The sequence below is a fragment of the Crocodylus porosus genome, unplaced genomic scaffold (assembly GCF_001723895.1).
Source record: "Crocodylus porosus isolate Cpor-Errol unplaced genomic scaffold, CroPor_comp1, whole genome shotgun sequence".
In the NCBI taxonomy this organism is placed as follows: Eukaryota; Metazoa; Chordata; order Crocodylia; family Crocodylidae; genus Crocodylus; species Crocodylus porosus.
Window position 1 is genome coordinate 8,642,305 of NW_017728943.1, and position 20,894 is coordinate 8,663,198.

Here is a 20,894-nt window from a genome sequence, read left to right on the forward strand (position 1 = left end):
AGGGCACGTCCCCCCCCAGCTACCGGGGGAGTCGCACCCCACGGGCTCCCACTCCTCAGCCAGCGTTCCCGCCTGCCCCCCGCCCGTCGAGCTGCACCGGCGCTCTCGGGGTGCACGGGCACCCCCTCCATGTCGCCACCGACTGCACGGGCAGCTTCATTTTCGCCCTCGCCCCTCTGGGGGCCCCGCCGAGAAAAACAGCATTGGCGGCAGCGGAAAACCGGGGAAGCAAAGTCTTTGCTAGACAGGCTACTTCCAAAACACCAGGCTGAGAGCGCAGTTTGCAGAAGAAGTTCTCAGAAAGCCTGGACCGCTTTGCAACTTGCAGTGCTTATTAAGTTAAGTCCTTTGTCTGATTTGCCCTGCATTTTGGGGCCCCCCTGTCGTTGGGGCCTCCACGGGTTCCACGGTAAATCCGCCCCTGAACTTGGCACAGGCCGTTCGGGGAGGCGCCTGCTGCTGCTCCCAAGAGCAGGCCGCCGCATGGGTGAGGGCAGGGCGTGTGGCACACTGCAAGGCGCCTGGGCTTCCTCTCAGTGCCAGGTGCCCTGGCGCACAGGCATGTGCAGTCTTGGTGGGCTGAGAAGGTGGGCCCTCAGCCGGCCTGGAAGCTCAAACAGTTTTCTGTCTCTTTCTCTACACTGGGCCCTTGCTGCCAGCACCATACCTCATCTCCTGGCAGGCCTGGGCAAACTTTTAGTATCACGCCCCGTTTCCCCAGAGAGAATGAGAATAATCAAATGATGACCATTTTCAGGCCCCCTTTCTTTATGGGCTCCAGTTCACCCATGCCTGTGTCCAGGCCTGCTGCTGCCCATTCTGCCACAGACCCATCGGCGCGCCCTGCTCTGCCCCTTCCCCACCACCCAGCCCCTTGCCTAATCCCCTCCCCGGGGGTTCCCAGGCAGGCCACTCTTGATCCCTACAAACCTTTCCCCCCCCCCCATAGTTAAACACCCTTGTGTATTTTAAATCAGGGCCTGATTCTTAGTGATGCTGAGCACTGGCAACGCCTATTGACTTCCATGGGACATACAGCAACTGGGCCCTTCTAAGAATCAAGCCCTTATGCAGCCTAGTCTGTAGTAAATTTTTGCACGTCCCTTCCTTTTCTCTCCCTTCTTACTACAAAGGGGAGCATCTGGCCCGTAGAGAGGAGCAGTTAGGCTCCACCACCGCACTGGAAGGGGGAAAGGAAGGGAAAATAGACAAATAGCTGCTTTGCCGCTTGGCCCATGGCATATTTCCTCCCCTGTGAGCTAATGGAATGGCCCCCCGCACAGCCTCCTCCTTCTCCTGGCAGAGTGAAAGCCAAGGCTGAAAGAGCTGCTGCTCTGAATGAAGAAGTTTGGGCAAAGTTCCTGTGTCACAGACACATGCACGCATATGCAACATCCAGACCTGCTGTTTCCAATCTTGCTGGCCGGCAGCGCGAGGGGCGGAGAATCCCTCATTAGGGATTTTACTCTGAGGCCGTGTTTAAATTCTCTCCCTGTGCCATTGAAGAATGTTGCTGAGAGTGCATTTCCAGAAGGCGTTTAAAAATGTCTCTGCTTTCCAAAATCTGACCCCTCTTCTGGTAAGATTATCCCATGGCAAAGAACATCCCCCAAGTGCACAAGGAGAATTCCCCACCCCCACCCCATTCATAGCCCAGACACAAAAACACACAAACACGCTGCATCCCTAGTCAGTGGGAATCCACCTGGCCCTGCTTCCACTTGAGTCAGTGGCAATGCTCTTACATGTGGCAGAAGGATCAGCCCAATGGATTAGCATGTAATACACCCTAAGATCCACACATTAACAAATGCATGCATTCATACCAGAGGCGCACGCAGAATGGCGCGTACCAGACATACAAATATGTAGACACACGCAGGCCTCACAATACATGCAACAAAAGGAAAAGGTGTACTTCTGAAAACAAAAGAATGAATAGCAAAGCATAATCCATCTCTTAAATCCCCTCTCTGTGTGGAACATGTCGGTTCCTGAAAAGAAAAGAGATGGAATGTGCAGGGCAGACCACACAAACCAGGGAGACAAAACCACCCATGAGAGAATAGCAAAGAAGGGCAGGGAAGGAGGGGGTGTGGAGATCAGGGGAATGGAGCTTCCTTGGAGAGAAAGAGAGGTGAAAGAGGGGGGCAGAGAGAACAAGACATGCACACAGAAAAATAAAAAGGCACAGGGAGTGAGAGAAAGGACAAGAGAGGGAGAAAGAAAGAATGAGGCAGATGGGGAGAAGGAGGGCCTAGAGGTGGGAGAGAAAGGGAAGGGGGTAGTCAGGAAGGCAGGGAGTGGGCTGAGCGGAATAGGATGGGAACTAGGTGTTACCCATCAGGGGCCATGCTGGGCCTCAGCCTCTAAAGCAGGATTCCTAAGTGACTTCTGATCAAATCCTCAAGGGACAAGATTAAATCTGAAATCCAAGAGAGCACACTTTCCTAGTCCATCTCCTGGAGATGTCCCAGAAACAAGTATGGTTAGCCCAGAGCCAGCCACGCTGTTTTCTCTCTTATTTTTTAGGGGCTTCCAAATCTTTTGGCCTTAAGTTCTGACTGCTGATCTCACCCGTGGGGGTTGCTCTCCTGCTTCCCCTCCACCCTCCTGACACCCAGAGGAGCCTCCTGGCACAGGCAGAGGAGATCTGGGGAGGATGGATAGGGCATGTGGAAAGGAAACCGGAGGAAAGTGAACAAGGGTGGAGGGAGAGAGAAGAATGCCATGCAGCTGTAGATGGGGCAGCTCCTGATCTGGCCAAGAGTCCCAAAGCTCTTCATTGTGCTTTGGTTGTATATTTTGCTGCTGCTTTTTTTCAGCTGCATTGTAAATCCTGAGGTTTTCCCACAGTGAGGAAGCCCCCCTGGGCCTCACCCCCACCCTGCAGGGAGGTGGGTGCTGCTGCCTGTGAATTGCTGGGGACTGGGCTCCCCCATCTCTATTAGCTTCTCTGAGCATCAGGGGTCCTGCTGAGCCTCTTCCCCCTCCAGGCTCCTCCCTGCAGGGAAACCAAATACAAACCAGCTGGGGGAAAAAAAATCAGTGCCCAGAGAAGATGTTGCTGCTGCCTGTCTTTATTATGGCTGTTATTTATTAGGTGTCACACACCTGAAGCTGTGCTGGGTCATAGCACAAGGGGTAGCCAGACAGGCCCCTGCCCACAGGAGCTAACAGCCCATCTATCTTCACACTTCTCTGTATTCCCTCCATCTGTCTGTCTCCCCCCTGGCCCAGAAACATAATCCAGGCACATATTTAACATGCTCCTCACTTCAGGGTTGCAGCACCCGGGCTCACATTACTGACACCAGGGAGGTTTCAAGCTGTCTGAGCTCTGGACCAGGATTTGGGGCATGCCCGAGCCTAGAGGCAGCTGCCTGCTGAATCCATGCCGGGTTTTGCTGCAGGCCTGGTTCCACGCTGGGACTGGGCACTCTGGGAATATTTAGTCAATTTTGTGCAGACCTGCAGCCCAGCTGGGTGTGTTCAATAACAGCTGCCAGCTTTTTACCTGAATGTCCAGACCAGTGGATTAACTCCAAGCTCCCTAGGACATGAGACACCACAGGGATCCTGCAGCTGCAGAGGGAAAAGATGGAATAGCCCCCATGTGTCCTGTAGTCCTGGCTAAAGGACAGAATCCTGTGGCCCTGCGCCAAAGAGAGGTGAACATGTGCCCTGCCTGCGTGGGCTGTCGCTCTGTCCCGAGACTCTCAAGGATGCATAAATGTGTCTGACCACACCACACCAGTGCCTGACCTCCCTCCCCCCTGCACTGATTAACACTCCTCAAGCCACCCCAGTACATTTCCAGATGCTGGACCTATTTGCAAAACAAACACTTACCCCTCTCTGAAGATTTCTACTGCCATCCAGCTGCCAAACTGACCAGCCCTCATTCCACACTCTTGCCCTACTGCTGTCCACAGCACCTGGACTCTCTTCCAAGAAACAGTTGTCCTTGTTGTCCCCCCTGCCCCTTCTCCAGGAAACTGCTCCATGGTCCCCTGAAAATCCCTATGCCATCTCATCAACAGCTACTATTAACACAGTCCCACCTACCAAATCCTTTTCTTACCCCACTCAGTGCCCCAAACTCCCGATACTCCTGGCAACACACCCTGTTCCAGCCACCAAAGGGTATCATATCTCACTCCACATTCATTCCATCCAGGAAGAGCACACAGCAACTGCAGATGCTTCCTCAGCCTGATGAAGGGTATTTGAACCCAAAAGCTAAGAAGAATTTTTCCAACTATTTGAGTTGGTCTAATAAAAGAGATCAGATTTATCCAAAGAATCTTGTCTGCCTATATCTCACTCCACAAAGTTATACATAGTGGGGGGTGGGGGGGGAAGTCTCTTTTGGTTCCTGCTGAATCTCTGAAGATCACAGGCTCTATCCCATGAACCTCTCCTGGTATGGCTGTGTCAGGCAGGGACTGGGGCAGAGATGCAGTGTCTAACAACCTAGGTGTAGTCACAAAGATGGTAGCCTTTGTGTGCTGTAGTCACAAAGTGTAGACGCAGCGTTGTCCCCCGAAGGGTACTTGTTTGGCTAGGCAGGAGAAGAAAGAAATGGAGGTAAAAAGGATGCTGGAATAAGCTATGCAAGGGGAAGGCATCAACACCACCTGCCCTTGCTGGTTTGTAAGTTAATCCCTTAAAAAAAATCCCAGCTGAAAGTATGAGACAAATTCAAGATTACAAATTGCAAATTCTTTCAGGGCAATTGAAACCACAGTTATGGGAAATGTAATATTTTCTGAAAAAATGTACTTGGCTCTAGTTACAGTGTGCTGAGACTGAAAACACCAATGGAATCAGCAGTCCCCAATGGAACTATCATCTTCTGAAGCAGGCACAGCAGTTCAGCACCATCCCTGCCCTGCCATTTCCTGAATTTGGGCTTTTTCAGTAGTGGAAAAGTGCTGACCTACTCATCTCAAAGCACACATGTATCAACCTTCTTGAACACTGTCTTTCAGAGCAGCTTTCACTTGTACTGTGTCTGGAAACAATTTACAGAGATAGGTAACAGCAAAGTCAGAGAGGTAGTCAAAGGCAAGGGACAGAGATGTGCTCCCTGATGAGTTATGAGCTGAGACAGAGATAAGGAGGCAAAAAACTGTTCAGAAAGCGCAGAGGAAAATGCATTTCACCCATAGCAGTTCAACAGTGGAGAGCGACAGTGAGAAGACAACTGGCGAAAAAGTAGAAAAATAGAGTAGGTAACAAAGGACAAGGTCTGGGTAACAGCTTGGAAAAAATCAAGGGAGGTCTTTGGAAATGGGAATGCCATTTTTTAATTGAACCTTTCAGTGGATGAAGCGGCAAGGGAATGGGAAGGTGTGCTCCTTTTTATGTATGCATGAAGATGGGTATAGGCTGACAAGGTTCTTTGGTTAAACCCAATATATTTTATTAAACCAACACAGCTACAACCAACAACTCTGAAGATGAGCAGTAGCTTTCTGCTGATGTTGACCTGTGGAGAATCAGGATGCAGTGGTCAGAGGGAGTGGAAACGCTGGAAGAAAGCTTGCTTTTGTGGGATTCTAGAGTTCCTCCAGGGAGAACATGACATTCTTCTTACCTGGGTGTAAATATTGCATAAAACAAATGACTAAGAATTGCCTCTTCCCTTTCAAGAGCCACATGAACTCTGGCTGAGGACTACACCTCACATTCTGTAGCCCAGCAGTGGCACCTAGTGGCTGGACTTGGCATTGATAGGTAAAGCAGGGGGTTGAAAGAATTGAAAGCCAGTCAAAGGTTCAAAAGCACTTTTAAAATCTTTGTTCACAGAAATTGCTAAACCGTACATTGAAATGAAGACCATATTTGGTCAAATCCTACCAGCTGTTGACCAGAAGGATAGGCAGGAAAATGCCTCCATCCAACACGTTCTGCAAACCTTCCATGAAACATCAAGTATAGGGAAACGTCGACCTTGGTGTTTAACAGTGTACAGTGAACCTACACAGCGGTTGAGGCATGAAATGAAGACTGCCATGTTAACCTGCACTTGCAGAGAAAGAAATGGAAAGTGGTCAGTGCAACCCTAATATTGCAAAGATGCCTTAGGATCTTAATTGATTGCAAAAGGCATAACTAGTGCCCTGCACTATGACATCAAGATTCACTATATAGTGACAGGAAGGATATGTGCCTGGGAGGGAGCAGGGAGAATGCTCTCTGCTCAGGGTCTGTATGGACCTCAGTGCCTCAGGGTGGTAACAGGGGATAATACCGTACTGCAAGGACCGATGTGGGTTTCTCTGAAAAGAAAGCTGAGTTACTTTGCCATAAGCCCGAGCAGAGAAGCCCTGTTGCTGGAAGCTGCTATATTTCAAAGGAGACCTAAATCTAAGATCCTGGTGACTGGTGGCTTCTGAAGATCCCATGACATTTTTCTCAGGAGCAGAAATGTTAAAATCTGTCTCTAGGCCAGCCTCTAGCACAGGAATTTCAGTGCATCTCTAAGGACCAGAAACTATTCCACATATAATAAGCATGTATGTGGGCTTAGCCTCAGTGCAATTCCTAAGTGGGATTCTATTCTGTTCTGCTTAATCCCCTGAAATTCCATTAGCACATCGCCTTTTGTAACACAGCCTCATCTCAGCCTTGGGACTGAGTCATCAAAAAGCAGCAAGAAAGAGAAGAACCTACCTACCTTTTGCATTAACTGCTTTTCAGGGACTTGAGTAGGATGGAATAGAGCTGCATTTAAGCATCTAAGTTCATTTTCATGCCTAATATAGTAAGTGGAGTGTAAAATCTGACCCTCAATGTATTTCTCTTCCTGGAACCCCTTTGTGCCAAGTTGTGACTATCTTCCTCCCCAGAGTTGGCTACTTTTCAGAGCTGAAGAGTTCCCTGTGCAGTGAATAAAATGCCACAGGGTCCTTCAGGAGGAAAGGCACTGAAAGGGCAAAAGAGAATGAGTATTGTTTGAACATACACACTTCTACACAGGATCTGAGTTAGTACCAGCCACAGGCCCCTATGCAGACCAAATGAGCTCCTGCCATTATCCACATCTCTGATGTGAAAAGCTGAGGAAGGAGACTAACCTGCATAAGACTTGGGTGATGCTTAAGTGGCTCAGGAAACATTGCCTTTTGAATGCTCATTGCTCAAGCAGCACAAGCTACCCCTGGGAGATGGAGAGAGAACCATGGTATTAAAAATGCACTAGCCAATTTTCCTTGGGTGAGCGAAGATGCTGCACAGAAATCTATCAAGCTGATCAGCTTCAGCTGCTCCTGCCTATGGTGTGCTGAGCAACAGTGAAATTGAGAGAGATGAATAGATTGCAGAGCTGCTGAGGACTGGGTGCCCTAACTACCTTCTTCCCACAGAAGCAGCTCCTGCTGCATCTTCTCCCTGCACTTACTGCTGCTTGGCTCTGCAAATGGGCATAGGTCAGACTTTGGTCCTGGGACGGGGGTGAACTACCCCATCCCTCCATTGGGCATGTTAATTCTGAAGCTAGATGTCATCAGTTTCAATTCCCAGCATTGTTAGCTGCTTGCAGTCCAAAGGAATCATCCAGCCACTCAGGTCTTGGGCTGGAGGGAGAGCCAACTCAATGCCAAAAGTCTGACCCTGGGGGTGGACCTTTAGGCTTGGTATCAGAAGTTACACATAAACCAGTTTCAGTGATCAGAAACTGGCTTAAGCCTGTAACAGAACAGCAGCTCAGTGCACATAAACCAGTTTCAAAATGGTTGAAACTGATTTGAGATAAACCTGGTTGAATGTAGTATCAGATTTTTAACTGATTTGGCTCAAACCAGTTTATGCAATGTCTTTCCCAGACCCCTTGCTGGTTTTCAATAAACCAGATACTCCCAGCATCCTGGCATGCTCTCTGGGCTTGGTGGGGCTCTCTGCTCCACAGCAGAGCTGGTCTGTCTGCTGTGCTCACTGGCTGCAGCTCTGGCAGAGACTTGCAGGTTGCTCCCCCTGGCCCCTTAGCTCTCTACCAATTCTGCAGGCAGTTAACAGTCTTTATGGCAGTTCAGTCAAAAGACATAATCCGAGGCTTTAGGGATCCTACATAGAGCCTGCGTCCTTGAGCCCATGGTCCAGCCCCTCATTCTGGATCCCTGCCTGGCAGTCAGGATTGAGCTGGGAGAGCATCCTCAGCAGCTGATCTCTTCTCAGAAGGGCAGCCCAAGAGGGTTCATTCCTGGCTGGCTGTAGAATACACAGCAAAGCCTATGCTTTCTGGCCTTCTGATTTCCATGGATGTCTTCTGCAGCTATCTGTGGCTGTCTCTGGGAATTGAAGTCAGAGCATTTGAAAGTGAAGCATCCAAACTTTGGAGTTAGCTTCTGAATGCTTATCCTGCAGTTATTGGGAATGTTTGCACTGTGACAGCACCTTCATGCCTCGGTCAGGATGGGGCTTTTTGTGTCAGCTACCAAGGGTACAAGCAGGATGTAGGCTGTGGGGGTTGACTGTAGGGGATCACAGGTCAGGGAATCAGGAATAGGCAAAGTCAGGGAAGGAAGGATGCAGACTAGAGTAAGGAATCACGGGATCAGGAGCTAGTGGGTTAGAACAGCATTTCTCAACCTGTGGCTCATAATCCAAAAGTGGGTTGCCACAGAATATAAAAGGGGTCATGAACAAACTAAAAATGGATCAACACCGTTTTAAAATGGATTATCCTTTAAAGGAGAAAAATGTGGGGAATCGTGGGCTTTCCCATACAGGCTGGTAGAGTTTCAGCCTGCAAGGGACTGTTTGTGCCCTCACCCCACATTGGGGGGTAGAGCGAGGGGGAGCCATTGATGTTTACAAATGTGTCCTGGTACAAAAAACATTGAATACCACTGGGTTAGAAGCCCAAGGTCTATAAGGGACCGGGACATAGATGTCCTGGGTAGAACTATGGATTGGGGTGGGGAAGAGGACAGGACAGAGGAATTAGTAAGAAGCAGCAGGGATTCAGACTTGTGTTGTTAGCCAGAGGACCTGGAACAACCAGCTATAGCTGTATAGGACTGGGACATGGGTGGCTGTTTAGCTAAGCCACAAGCCAGGAGTCAGCAAAGCAATCTCGAGGCACAAGGGGCCAAGGAGTCAGCAGGCAGGCTGGAAGCAGAGGGCTCCAGGCTGGAGTCAAACCAGAAACCAGGATGAAATCAGGAAGTAGGACCCAGGGCATAAGAAACAAGCAAGCAGGACCAAGGATACTAAAAACAAGTAGGCAGAGCTGAGGAAACCAGAGGCAGGAGGTCAGAAACCCAGGGCTAGGCAGAGAGTATCTGGCTTGCTGCTTAAAAGCAGACAGCTGTTTCCAACAGGCAAGTAGGCCAGGTGGGGGTAGTGAGGCCAATGGCAGCCGGACCAGCTCAGGTAATCTGGTGTCTTGACTCCTGATATTGGTTGATGAGCAAGTGTAAGTGGATGTAGGATCCCTACATGAAAGCATTTAACAATTAGGGGTGGGGGGTGAACTAGAACATGGATGCTTCTGGTCAGAGGCTGAGTGAACTCTTTTAGTGCCCAGGGCAGAGATTGAGGGGAGAGGGATTATATGATGACTGCCAGAGAGTTAGGAATGGGGAGGGGAGGGGAGGAATGGCATGGCTTGGCATGGAGTCTTACCTGCCTTGGATCTCTGCACTCTGGCAGCAGCTAATACTGCTATGGCTCCTGGTGTAGCAGCATAGGCTTTGGCTACTGCAGCTGAGAACTGGGCTTGCCATGCACTGGCTGTAGCCATCTGTGGTGCAGACTCCATGGGGGTCATTACTGATGCCCTGTTTGCCTCCCCTTCCTTTCCTTTGCCCCCGCCCCGACACCCGATATGCTACTAGAAGCAGGGCTGTGCCTCCCATGGCCAAGGCTTCCAAGGACAAGAGGATACCATTCCATTCAGTTTTCTTATCCTCCTCTCCTCTCCAGACACCTCAATGGGCAAAGGGCTGTGTCTGCCCAGCTCCCATGCCCAGGGAGCATGGGCCTGCACCTGCCATGGTAAAAACTCCTTGTGGGGAACGGGCCATTCTGGCTGCTCCTCTAAGTCAGCTCCTAGGACTGGTGCTCTGCTTGCCTCCCCCTGCTCTCACAGTTATGCTACTGCTTCTGGCCCTATTCGTCAGGCCTGTGCCACAGGCATTAGAGAATCTAGGAGGTATAACAAGTCTTTTGACCTTTCTGCACACAGCAGACAGCAGCACAATCGCATGTAACGCACACAGTCTTGCACAAAACCACCACACAGCCAAGAGACACATGCCCTTTCACCCAGGAAAATGAACTGCCCTTGATCAACCCACTTCCCTGTGGCCTGAAGCCATCATTAGGCCTTTGGAAGAAAACAGCTTTGTCTGCAGGGGCAGCAGCATTGTACCTAGACTCCAGAACTTTTTATATCAGGTCCCCCTTCGCTAGAGATAATGATGATAATAAAAAATATCATTTTCAGGCCCTCTTTCTGTCTGGGTCCTGCATGGTCTCCTGGTTTGTCCATGCCTGTGTCCAGCCCTGAGGGGCAGGATGTAGGCCTGAGGGCCCCTGAAAGAGGCAAATTTGTCCCTGAACTGGTGCAGAGAGTGGCTCCAGCAATGAAGGGAGAGGGCTTCTGTTTCCCTGCTCAGAGCTGCTGCCCTAAAGCTTCACCTTCCTTACACCTCTGGTAGTGTCCTGCTGGGGTATTGCAGCATCACTGGGGTGACTCCCCAGTCATCCTGCCTTTTGGTTGTCACTGCCAAAGACTTACGTGAGGTTGGGAAGGAGAGGAATAAAGGCATTTGGAAATAATGTCACCAGGTGTGTCTTTTTAGGACTGTGAGCCCATTTTGCCTACATCTTGGTGGGTGGGCAGCATCTTCATTCAATGGGAGTTCAGAGTCAGCCATGATTTTTCGTTCTCTCAAATTACAGCCAAATCCCTTCTCACCATGGAGGGAGTGATATTCAATAATACCAGCAGCCAAGAAAGGGGCGTGGATTTTAGAATACTACGTACTACTCACATGGTGGCATTCACCTGTGTGTTGATGTGATGGGTGTGAAAGCTTTGGCGCCAGATGGGAGCACAGTATTCAGCTGTAGAGAGTACCAGGCCTGGATTCATCTACAGAGGGTAGGAGCATCGCTTCCCCAGGATGTTCCAGCGAGCTCCTCTATAATGTTTACCTTTGTTGCTATCTTTTTGGCAGTAACTTTGAAGTGCTGCTGGTAACTGAGAGTTCGATCAAGAGTGACTCCAAGGTACCGTGGATGTTTTTTGTGCGTTATTTTAGTTCCACAAAACCATACGTTTAGTACTTTATTGGCCTGAGAGTTGTTAAGGTGGAACAAGGAAACAACCATCTTAGCTGCATTAGGTTTCAAGCGCCAAGTTCGGAAATAGTCCTGTAGGTGTGCAGATAATTTTTCAAGGATTTTTTCTGTTGCCTCAAAAGAATCATCTTGTGTATAAATAAATTTACATGATGCTGTTAGCAAGATGTTGCTAGTGTATAGTAGGGCTGTGCAAAGTTTTGGTAGCCGATTCGATTCAGAGGAGATTCAGCCCGATTTGGGGGCCAAATCTCTGAATCTGAATTGAATCAGGAGATCTATTAAAAGGTCCAAATTTAATTGGAAGCCTCCAAATTGATTCAATTTGGAGATTCAGGCAGTCTCTGCTCGCTGTCACAGGTAGCTGGATCTGGGCTCTGTGTGGGTAAGTAGGGGGCAGAGGGGCTGGAGGAGAGGGGAGGGGACCATGGGGGGACCCCTGCCCAGCCCTATCCCCTGCTGGCTCTCCCAGCCCCCCCGAGTGTCTCCTTGCTCTCCAGTACCTACCATGGCTGCCCCGCCTGGCCCCAGTGTCCCAGCACTTTTTTAAAAAAGCCCCGCATTCACCAGCTGCAGCAGCGATGATCAGGGCCTCTGGGGGCTCATGGCATAGCCCCTCCAATACAGATCTGGGCAGTGGGGGGCAGCAGGGATTGCCCCCCACCCCCACCCGGCACCCGTACGGCAGCTGTTGTATCGCGAGGATGCAGCATGGCTTGGCAGGGCGCTGCCAAGTTGGGGCCCCTTGGGCTAAGCACTGTCGGGCTCCTGGTGACTGCTGGAGCTGCCCCAGCTCTGAGACATTGCGCAGCGCCCTGCCAAGCTGCACTGCACCCATGTGATATGACAACTGCCTTGTGGGTACCAGGAGGGGGGGGCCAACCCCCACTGTACCATAAACCCTCAGAGGCTCCTATCGTTGCTGTTGCAGCCAGTGAGTGCAGGGCTTTTTAAAGTGCCGGGATGCTGGGGCCAGGCAGAGCAGTCATGGGAGGGGGGCTCATGGAGGGGGTGGGGCCCTGCTTGTTGCTGCCATGTCCCCGCCACCTGTTCAATTCAGAGGAGACTCAGCCCAATTTGGTGGCTGAATCTGAGAATCTAAATCAGCGGATTTGAATGGAACAGTGATTTGAATCACCAAATTGAATCACTTTCCCTCCGAATAGGCCAAATTCGAAGCCAAATTGAATACTTGCTGCTTTGCACTGGCCTAGTGTATAGGTTGAAAAGAATCAGAGGAAAAATAGACCCCTGAAGGAGACCATCATTTAGCACTTGCCAACGGCTCATAACCTTGCCAAGATGTACCCAGAATCTATGGTTTGATAGGAACATGTTTATTGGTATGAGAGTTCGTCTGTATTTGATGACATATGCCAACATTAGCAAAAGTCCTTTTCTCCCAACAGTAGCATATGTAGAGCAAAGTTCTATAAATGCTGTGCTTGTTTTTAATTTGTGCTGAAATCTGGCCTCCGTATGACTGGTCAGTGCTAATGCCTGATCACAGCAGCTTCTATTTGTCGGAAAGCTGGCTTGCTCTTTAGGTATAATGGCTTCTAGGGTGGGGGTCAGACAGGCGAGGATTAACTACTCCATAAGTTAATTAGCTGTGGACAGAAGAGAGATTGGCATGTAGCCTTTCAGGTCATCAGCAAGCTTTCCAGGCTTTGCGATTGTGATGACTTCCACCTCTTTCCACCCTTTAGGGAGCTGACCAGTGGTATGTTTGTTGCTGAAAAGATTCGCAAGCCAAGTCAGTGAGAGTGGTCCCAGGTTCCTCAGGAACTCTGGGAATGTGCTGTCAGAGCCAGCTGCTTTCCCAGACTTTGTGGCTGCAAGCCCTTTGTCTGCTTCCTCCAACCTGAAAGAGACGGAAAAAGGAGAGGAAGGTTGGCAGGCTGAATTAATCTGCTTCAGTTCTTTGTAGATGTGCTGCCTGACTTTTTTGACCACCAGCACTTCTGAATTAGCAACAAGGACAGAAGCAATGAAATCAGGTATCGCTTGGGGAGGTTGGTATGTCACCAGGGTTGCAGTGCCAAGAGACCAAAGAAGTCTCCAGGCCTGCCAGCTTGACTTTGTAAAGTTAAGGTTCTCAACCATTTCATGCCATTGCCTTCATCATTCTGAGTTCAGTGAGTTTAGAAGAGCTGTTGCTGTAGTCTGTTTTTTCATCCTTTTTGGTACTGTTTGAAGAGGCTTTCAGTTTCTAATGATCAACTTGGTGTATATCTTTTTCGGAAGCAATGAGGTATAGCCTGCTACATGATGACAAGCAGCCTGGAACATTTGGATCAGTGTGGTGGAGGAGATCCTACAATCCATATCTCTTCTTCGGCGCCTGTAATAAAAACAGCATTCCACTTCCAGCAGGAAAAAATCATACTTTCCAAATTTCCCCACATGCAGCATAGGCCCATTGTCATGCATGTAGGACTTCAGCTTCCTGTGATCAAATCCAAGCTGAAAAGTCACTGGAACTTTCCGAAGGTGGATTGCACAGTGTATACAGCATATAAAGTATTTCATAACCCATTATTGAGCACATCTCAGTCCTCCTGCTCTGCTTGTTTAAAAGCCTTACAACTGACAAATGGCCCCTGGAGTGTGTGCATCCTGGGATCTAAAAATCCCTCCAAAAAGGAGTAGCCCAAGGGTATCAGATACCTCTGAAAATGGGGGTGAATGGTGGGTCATGCATGCACCTGGGATCATGCCTGACTGAAAACCTCTCAAGAAAGTGAGAGCCCCAGCCATGTTCATGCTGATGGCAACTGGAGGTTTCCTGCCAAAACTCACATGGTAAGGCGTGTTCAGCCCTGCATGTGATGGGGACAGTTCTTATTACTGACATCCATAACCTGGGATGCTCTGAATGAGTGGTGTCCAGATGTTTGCTCTTTTCCTACAACATGCAGATGACATCTCCAGTGAGGCACTGAGAACATCTTTGAACTGAGCTGTTTAGTGTCTCCCGCTCCTCCAGAACCTCTTGGCAGGTGTCACAATAAAAAGCTGATACAAATTTGGTACCATTACCAAATTTGGTGACAAATTGTATGCATTTTACACTTATGGAGCAATTATAACTTGGACCATGAATCCCCTGGACACAAGTCTGCAATGGTTTGTGGTCCTGGCTCACTTTGCCTACATGGGAATAGCTTGCCAAATCACTGGAACTTGTAGTAAAAGGCTAGCAGGCTTCATTCTCCTTTGCACCCATCCCCACTCATCTGCTCTGTCAGTGGGTGTCTATTGTGGCATGGTCCCTATAATGCAGCAGTGAGAAATGCTTATGGGATAATATAGCAATACCGTATATACACTGAAGGACAGGCAGGGAACCAAACAGAGCCTGTTAAAGCAGGGATGGGTCATCAGTGTAACTGAGAATCTGACTGGCCCATTCCAGCTGTCTCCAAGATCAAGCTCTAGTTTAATTCAGACAAGACTTGGAGCCAACAGAGGTTTTTGTACCAAAAGGCATTGATTCATGCAGAAATAGGGACTCTGTCTAGAGTTATATTGTGTCTTTTCAACCAAATATTTCACAAAACACTTTAATATACATAGAAATATGTAAAAATGCCCCCACAAATGAAAAGTAGCTCCTGCTCAGTTGCCATCTGGTCTAGCAATTCAATGAGCTAACTTCACCCTCTCCATCCCTCCACTAGGCCCTGAACTTCAACCTTACAATAATTGTTGTAGGATTCAGAGGCAATATTTCTTCATCCTGCCAGTGTGTCGCCCTCACTCCACTCACTGCTGGGCGGTAGAGAGTCTCTTGCTTTGAGCTGCCAGTTATATAGCTGTATCTCTGGCAGAGGGGTTCATACTGCTAATGATGTAATAGCCTCCACGCCTTGCTCTGTTTCCTGTTTATGTAGATCCCAAGTCTCTCTGGGTTTTCTCAATAGGATATTGCTACAATGCCAAAGGGATTTTAGGACAATATTTATCCTCTCAGCCTAGATCACAAGGGCTAAAAACAGATACTCACTTTAATCCCCCCACCCCTCACTGGTAGCAAAACGATTTACACATAAACCTTAAAAGGCAATTAACTCAAATTAGCCAGGATTGTTCCAAGGCAAAGTGTTAATTTGGATGATTCACAGGCACTTAGTGCAGGACAAAAGGCTTGTCCCTCTGCAAGGTCTGGGGTTTGCTATGGCACAAGCTGCTCAATTCAAAGCAAGCTGGTTGTCCGTTTTTAGCCAAAGATCCCACCCTGCATGGGCCTTGGTGCTGATGATGCAAACCAGAGAGAACCACACATGTGAAAGCCTGGGCTACCCTGTCTGAGGAAGCCACAATGCTGATGCGGCTTGGCCAGGTCATGACAGCCCCAGGTCTGGGGCAGCCTTAGTGGAATGAATTGACCACATCTAGAATAGTGCCAAGTTTTGACTTGACCCCCAATACAGAAGGGACATGAACAAATTGGAGAGAGTCCAGCAGAGGGTAACATGACTTATAAGGGGCTGTGGAGGAAGGAGGCCAGGGCATATGACTTATGAGTAGGCTGGCCATAAGGAAATCCCAGACATCTGGGAAATTGGGAGCACTGCACCACACCAGACATGCAGGCACAAGTCAGCAGGGGCAGGGTGGTGTGCCAGGCAGGCAGGCAGGCAGCAGAGCTATTGTTTCCTAATGGCTTCAGGATGTCCCAAAGGGGTACGGAAAACATATGAGGAGAAGTCAACTGCCCTGGTCACCCATAAAGTGGGAGATAAAAACCAGAATCCTGATTCCCAGTCCTCTGCTCTGTCTACCAGACCTAGCAAGTTTCCTGGTTACCCCCATTATAAACTTCAGAGCAATCTCTTTAGGAGCTGTGCTGGGCTTTGAGAAAGGGATCAATATGTTCCTTGCTCACTTTTTCCCCCTAAAGCCCTCACCATCTTGCTGAAGGCAGGAGGTCTTGGCTAGCTCATGCTATGGCTCAGTCTGTCCCCTATCTCTGCCTCCAACTCTAATTGACTGTGGATTGTATCCGTCCAGGAGCAGTTTTAGAGTCCAAGCCATGGGGCTGGCCCCAGTGGGCTGGTGGGAAGTAAAGGAGTCTGATCTGGATGGGGGGGAGTCTTTGGACCAGAAAGTACCCATAGGATTCAGGCTTCTTAATGAGACACAACCCCTCCCCTTCCCTCTCTCCCCATCCTGCTGTGCTCTGTGGGCTAGAACTGTTCCGGTGATGGGAAGTTTGTGAAGAGTATGAGGGGTTAAACTGCTCTTTACAGGGAATCCAATGTTTAGAGACATCAGAGCAGGGTTCCTTCCTTCCCATTTGACAGGTGATGCCTTCACCTGACTCTAGTGGGTATTTCTTCCTCCCATCTTCATCAACATCATTCTGCTGCTCCTCGAGTCTTTCTCTCCTGAAAGCCTTCCAATTCTAGCAATTGCAACAGAGGGACCATAAAACCTGTGCAAGACAGGGGCCTAACTCTATCTCCTGAACTGCTGGTGCTCAGCAAAGTTATTGTATCCTGAACAGGATCCTTCTACTAGACACAATTCGTGTCTATGACCAACCCCCCACCCCCTATACCTGCTTCACCAGACATGCTCAGCAGGCGGCACCACGAGGAGCAGACACAGATGTATTGAGAAAGCAAACAGTTACATAGGGGCTTGCACTGAGGGCGAAGGATTGACTTTTAGGGGTTAGTCAAAGGAACCTTTAAAGAGACTTACAGGAGAATATGGATGTGGTCCCTACATTGTTCTGTTTTGTGGCTGTTGCATCATGTAGGTAAAACACTTTTTTCCATTTATATTTTCATTATATTTAATAGCTGTATCTATATGCAGCACACTTGTATGTAGATGTGTAATACATGCCTATAATGAGTAAAACAAATGTACAGGCATGATTTACTAGTTTAGGTGTTTGCATTTCACTTTTAAAATTCTGAGGATATTTGCAAAACTGTGTAAGTCATTCAGGTGCCTTTGAAAATCATTTATTGGTCTGTCTGTCATATATGCTGACCTGGAATATTAGAATATTTTAAATATGTACAGTGCATGGATCTGTATTATCCCATTAGAATATAATCATTACATATCCAGACCACTCTAGATGCTTAGAAATTGTAATATGCTAGCAGAGCAGATGTTAGTAGGAGCTTTCAAGAAGGAGGACTAAAAGCATTAGAAGATATATTGAGAATTGTATTAAGGCCCTGTTCCTTCTCAAAGCCAAGAATTCTGGCCCCGAAACACATTTAAGCAATCCATGCTCTTTTTAGTTCATAGAAAAGGACATATTAAATTGTTTACACACAACACATTGTAAAAGCATGACATTGTTTTACTAACTTTCAACAGAAAACAGAAAACTTTTTTTCTAAAACAAGGGCCATAAGAAAATTTGTAATACTTTGAAATACTGCAATATGTGATAAACAAATGTTAAATTTGGGATTATCTTAATGCATGTGTAAGTGTAGACCAGCCCTTAGCAGCAATAAATAATGATTAGCTATTAAATGATCAATAGTTATGCATCAATCCTTGTGGTTATATTTTGGGTTTTATTTTCCATCACTATGTTCTGGGCGGGAGAACAGCATTTGGTATAACTCTGTATGCGTTAATAGTCCTTGGTCTCTATTGGATTGTAGGTGTTCATTCTGCAGCCATAATCCAACAATCGCAGTCAATGGTGGAAAGGCCGGGCAGCCCAGCTTCTTTGGAGTGTTCTCTGGAAGGGCAATCTAATCCCAATTTCTACTGGTATAGGCAGCTTCCAGGTGGAGAGATCCACTTGCTTGCCTATTCAATAGGCGTTGACCAGGTAGGGGACACTGGACCAAAACACATCCACGCAAGCAGAACCACAGACAAGAAATTCACGCTGAGCATCAAACCACTCTTAGCTAATGACACAGGGGTGTATTACTGTGCATGGAGCCACACACTGGGCCAGGTGGGTACAGTCCCTAAACAAAAACTTCCCCTCCCTCCCCCACACATAGGACAGTTTCCCCACCTTTGCAGTATGGCAAGCAGCAGCTGTATATGAGCAGACAGAATAGCAAAACTGGCTGAGAACATGACTTTGAGGTGTCAGACTGTGAGTAGACAGTAGGAAATGGAAACGCTAACAGCTGCGTCCTGAAAGGTGAGACATGTGCAAGTTCTACAGGAGAGATTCTCTGTACAATACATGCCTTACAGATCTAGAAGGAAAAGAAATTATGTGGAGGTGGGACAGAGTGGGATGAATGGGAAACCATAACTAATGAGACAAAATTAAGCAGAGTTACAGGAAAGATATCATGGAAATCTTTCATAGGAAGATAGGACCCCAGAAGGGCTCTCCTGGTTACGCACAGGACCAGACACAGGCATGGGTGAAGTGGGCAGCCGCCCTGGGCCCAGCCAGAAAAGGGGCCCAAAAATGGTATTTTTTCCCATTGTTTGATTATTATTATTATTACTATTATTATAATATCTGGTGAAGGGGGGCTGGATACTAAAAGTTTGCCTGGGGCCACCAGGAGTCTAGGTACAGTGCTGGTCATGCAGTCCTGTCACCCGCCACTGCAGATGCCATGTCACATAATCCCTTCTGTAAACTAATCCAGCTGCATCCTAAAATGAATTGAGTTCTTTGTCCTCACTATTTCATAAGAACATAAGAGATGCTGTACTGAGTCATACCATAGGCCCATCTCACCCAGTATCCTGAATCACACAGTGACATAGAACAGATGCTAAGTATTTATGCAGGGCCCATCCAAACTGACGCTCTCCTATAGCTTCCAGTATTCAGAGGTCTAGGACGTCCTAATGTTGAGGTTGCATGCCTAGCCATCATGCTGAGTAATCATTGATGGATTTGTCTTCCATGAATTTTTCCAAATTTCTTTTGAATTAACACCCTGGCTAATTGCTGTGATCTGTTACTCCTTAGAAGTTGGGCTGTAAGTTCTATTTCTTGAATCATTTAACAGTAGACTGGACAGTCCACTGGAGGATAAGATGTAGGGCTGCTGTTCTCACACTATCCCATTTCCAGATCCTTCATGTCAGACAGTATTCCCTTCCCCCTGATCCCCACCTCCCCTCCAACCACTTTCCATCACATCCTGCCCATGGAAACTATGGGTGCAGGTTCATTCATTCTGGGCATGTCTACACATGCAATTAATGCGTACAAATGAACTGCAAATTCATTTGCAGTACATAGAGCCTAGTCAAAAGCAGCCTGGGCTGGCAGGGGACACAGGGAGTCAGCCTGACAGCCCAGGGTTGCTCGGACCTGGCTCCATGTACTGTGGAGTAGCTGGCTGGGGCATAAGGGTGTTTCAGAATAGGGGCTGCCTGCCAGCTAGACTCACACTGGAGTACCCTGTGACTCAGCCAGCCAGGGTAGCATCTACATGTGCACTGCTGCACATGAGAAAACTCCACAGCAGGGTAGTACTTGGATATTACAAGTACTACCTCACTGAAGAGTTTATTAGTTTCATGTGCCCTAATAGAGACACACGTGTAAACACTGAGGCATTTACCAAACAGTTAATTAGTCAACTGTGCAGTAAATATTTTGTGTAGATGCACCCTCTGTGTCCATCATACAAACACAATGTTAGAGCTTTAGATTACAAGGAGTATGTTGGGACCTGTGACAAGCATTCCTCCTCCAAGGGTCCGTAGAGGAAGAATAAGTGATTTAGTCAAGGGCACATGAAACATCAGTGGCTGGGAATGGAACCTGGGTCTGCCTCCTGGCAAGTACCTTTCCCCCCAGACTGCCGTTCCTCCTCCGGTCATAAATTACAATTAGAGCATTATTATAAAAGCAATAGCGTTAATTGGGGCAGAAGAAGCTACTTGGGTATTGCACTCCATATTTCATCTGCACTGTCTCTCACTGTGGATATCCTGGGGCAGGACTTACCCCTGTTGGGACTCCAGCTTCTAGCATTGATACCACTTGCTCTGCCCTATTAGCTATGGCACTGCTGTTTGGTTCTGCTCCTAGTCTACTCATCTCCACCTGACTGACTGTAGTGTCTTACACAACTAAGTTGGCTTAAGACAAAACCTCAGTAAATGAAAATAAAATGCAGAGGCAGAGAGGTCCACACTGGTATTGGTAATTAAAAAAAAATCAGGAAAGCATCTGAGGAGGATAATTAGCCCCAGACTATGCTGCAGTGAGAGAGGGACAGCTTGAAAGCCGACATCTCCATAAAAAAATCCCTCTCCTACCACTAGGTGGTACTCCTCCACCATCAGAGGGAATAAGAGATGCACATGAACAAAAATACCATGCTAGGTCAGACCACATGTAGCCCAGTGCTTTGAGTCTTACAACAGCAGGTGTCGGGAGCCAAAGGAAAGAAGCGTTACATGAAGAGAGCACAGGGTGCCAGCTGCTTCTCTGGTGCCACGGCCAATGAACTGGAATATTTGTGGATGGATGTTAGAAGCTTGGTTCAGCTGTTCTCATTCTGCCCAGAGATCCATTGGTAATAAAATTAGCAGTATAACCTCAACACAGGAAAGGGGGTAAACTGGAAGTAAACTTTTGCCCTGCCTCTGCT